At 37.2% G+C, this 3846-nt stretch overlaps 1 pseudogene; it reads right to left on the bottom strand.

Annotated features, from left to right (window-relative positions):
• LOC118338413 overlaps positions 1–3846 on the bottom strand; it is a 12126-nt pseudogene extending 8280 nt beyond the window's left edge.

Below are 3846 nucleotides of genomic sequence, written 5' to 3'. Positions count from 1 at the left end.
GAACCTCTCTCCAGAATACACCAAGTCGTTCACTCTGTATAGAGCCAGATATTACAAACACAGCTTTTTAGCATGTTTTCTGGTCTCCAAACAGTATGTGTCACATGGAGGCAACAGCACAGAGTAGGTCCCAGGCATGAGAAACATTCAGGGCTTGCACTTGCAAGTTGTACACACAGGTGTGTGTTTGGTTGATGGGTTCCCTCTCACACTGATCATTTCCTGTCCCTCATGGGTGTAATGAGTCCTGGATGAGATTCTCAGAGTTTTGAACAATGTGGACACACTGTGTTCTCCATCACAGGTCCCAGTGATGTACTGGTACAGTTCAGAGTCACAGAGCCTCCTGGGCTGGATGGTCTCAGATGCTGACTAATGGACCGAAGCTGGGAATGTTCAGACCTCGAACCCTTTATGCTGACAAAAATTCCTGCTGCAAATTCAACAGTTAATAACTTCCTTCCTGCACAGTCAGTAAGTAGCTGAGTCTGAAGGGTGGAGATCTGTTTATCTTCAAGTGATTTTGACCAGTGATATCATATTCCAGTGTGAAGGCGGTGATTGTTCTTGATTCATCTGAAAAAGTCCCATTTTTATTAATACATATAGGTAGGATGAGTCTTGGCTTGTGTCCCAGACTTGCTTGTACCAGGAAAATCCTTGTTGAATCATCAATGTTCATAGAACCACATGTAAAGTCAAGCTTTGACCAACATTAAGCCGATACTAAGCCACTGTCTTGTCGACGGACGAGACGATTATTAGCACTTCAGGTTGTCTGATGCTAATGTGAAAAAGAGGAGAGAGAAAAAGCAAATCTAAACTCCGTTCCAACATCTATTTGAGATGGAACCACCAAAACACAACTCACCATTCTCCCCAAGAGCAGGACATGTGACATAGCAAGGCAAACACTGTGAGATGTCATCATGTTCAAACTTCTGTTGAATTTGAAACCACATCACAAGGCCTCTCCACTTTTCACAGACCAGACTGTGTTTGATTTGGCCAGCCTGATGTGACACTGTATGCCTGTATAGGAAACATGATCACATGGTTTACAACCACTACAGTGTCATTTAGGTACCTTAAATAAATCACATGTGTGAGAGGCATATAGATAATATAACGGTTATTCATGTGGTGTAAGATTTTGAATGATAAACAATAAATGATCTGTACCTGCTCTAGTATAAACTCCACTAACAGGACACAGTGGCACTCATCTTCTGCTTAATAGTCGAGGAAGATTAACATGCAAAAAAAAATACTTTGCTAACTACATAACTGTTGGTATATAGCAACGGCAAAGATTATTTTTTCAATGTAGTCATCTTTTAACAAAAAAATGTTGAGCAACATTTGAGCAGTTCATCATTAGGTTGAAAATATAATGGGAGTGTTCCCCCAATACAATACTCCAGAGAAAAAATGACTGAATGTAATTGGAGCTTATCAAAAGTTCTGACAATAAATGAACAGATAATCAAACATACATACAAACAATTGAATACTTCTTTAATCATCAAGTTCTTTGAATATTTTTTATATTTGACTTTTAAAAATTAATTGTTAGCTCGTGCACTCCATTTTTCTGGTTAAAATGTTCGTTGGTATTTATCTTAAGAAGATCTATTGTTCTATGAAAGTGCAACACCCTTACATCTGCCTAAAACCACAAAGCCTGCAGCACAAAAACACATACAAGGTAAACAGTATGGGTAGAGGTTCAAACAGGTCAAGAGCAATGACTGAAAGGCAGCCAACAGGTAACTAGCAGAGCTTATGTGTTCTGAAAGCACATCCAGGACTCTTTGGGAGTTTCCGCAAGTGTCTCAGCTCCTCTGTCAGGTCATCAAACATTGGGACACAGAGTTAAGAAGTCGATAGTAATAGTAACCCTCTTTTCATTTTATTTTGGTAACAATATTGACAACCACCTCCAAGCCACTCCTCTCTCTCTGGCTGGCTTCCATCCTCAGGCAGCAAAATATCTGCTCGCTAAGGGCAAAGATATTTAATGGCAAAAGATTAAAAAAAAAATGAGCCTCAACATTTCCAGGAGTTCATTATAATAGATCCACTTTTCTTCTCAATTTTCTCCTTTCAATATCCAGTCCAAATTGAATTATTTTGATTCCGCAACTCTGACAGACTGGTAAGCCATGTAAAATAAAATGTTTAAACATTGGGGTGTGTATTTCCCTTCTTGTTTAATATTGTATCTGTGTTGCATCCATACCTAGTGAAATTGCATTTTTGTTCCCAATATACTGTACTCCACATTTATCAAAAATATAATTAATAAACCACAATTTGAAGTTCGTGGAGTAAAAGCTTGTGAAATACGAAATATTGCTTTTTTGAATTGACTTCGTAACGAATTTTAGATTTACAAAAATGTTCATTCTAATTTTCTTGGGTTGTAAGGTTTTAGTTTAGCCGAACTAGAAGATCTTTTAAATTTTTTGTTTTTTCTATACGTGAAATGATCTGGATGGTTGGGTAGCAATCCTGCATTTTCTACTAATTGGTTCTATTATTATCCTCTGGATCTTATAATAAGGCCGTGTGCTAATGTTGAATATGATTATTATGGGAATAATGTCCTCTCTTATCACGCTGTCCTCTGTCCTGGGAAAGGATTTGAGGCATTACGGCGTAAAAAGGACCGAGAATATTGTCTTTCTCGCAGTGCCTTAAAAAGGGATTTTGACTGCGTATCCAAAAATCGTCTCTTGTGATACAATCTGCCTTATTGAATCTTAATAATGTTTATTTTATTAATCCTAAATGTGTGTTTGGATGGAACTTGTTTTGTATAATAGGTGCATGTGTGTCTGTTTTTTTGAAATAAACTTTGAGTCTAATTGTTTGATATAATCATGTATGATAAGGTCCCTTATAAACTGTGTATCTAAAAAATTGATTGAATCCCGATTGATTGTGTATTCCTAATTTAATGGAATGGATCAAGTGTGCTAAAATGTTTACAAATATGTCAAACTCCTCCTTTGTATTATCAAATTCCCCAAATATCGTCTAGATACCTTGAGGAAATTTAGGTTTAGAAGTTGTCCTTGTAGATACTAGGACTATCGGTTTGTTGGCAAATGTCCTGGCGTCTCTCCCCAGTTTGCCCCATAAAATATATCAAAATTTAAAAGGCCTAGGATATTAGAGCCAGAGTGGACCCAAAACTTAGATCAGATCATAACCCTCTCAATACTAGGCTGGTACACCCCTTATGAGATCCCCTTCCCAATAAGAAATATTCTGATTGAAATCAAAGTCATTTCTTTGTCAAATAATACTTATAGGTGACTAATATATATTGAAGCATAATTTCTTTCGTATCCCAGAGATCTTTGGATTCTGGGTTGATTGTTTGTTATTTTTTTTATATACTGGCTTTGATCTGGTGTGTTGGTATTGTTGAATGTTGTAAAGATTGATTTAAAACTGATCAGTTACTGTAGTAACTAGTTGATGGTACATTCGCGCTATTGTGTACGCAGTGCTCCTATAGAAAAAAAGTAGGATGTTGGAAATTGTGTTTGAGAATGACTTTCTATCACTAAAAGAATTTTTACGCATCCTGCAATTATACCGAAACATCGCAACTATATAGGCACATGGTAAAGCTCAGTTTAATTCTACAAATCAACCACACACACGGAATATGCCTTTTGTGTTAAATCGTAATAAGATGACGGATGTACACGTGTTAGAAGTATGGGATTCATAAAAACCTTCCTCTCGTCTCTCTTTGCGTCTGTACGTCTCACTCAGTTCTCTATTGCTCTGCTGATCTCCATCAGTGCCCACAGCAGGTATATCATTCAT

This window comes from Morone saxatilis, unplaced genomic scaffold, assembly GCF_004916995.1.
Source record: "Morone saxatilis isolate NCDOM2014 unplaced genomic scaffold, NCSU_SB_2.0 Contig4, whole genome shotgun sequence".
Lineage (NCBI taxonomy): Eukaryota > Metazoa > Chordata > Actinopteri > Moronidae > Morone > Morone saxatilis.
Note: the sequence above shows the minus strand (reverse complement) of the source record. Positions and strands in the feature narration are given on the sequence as shown.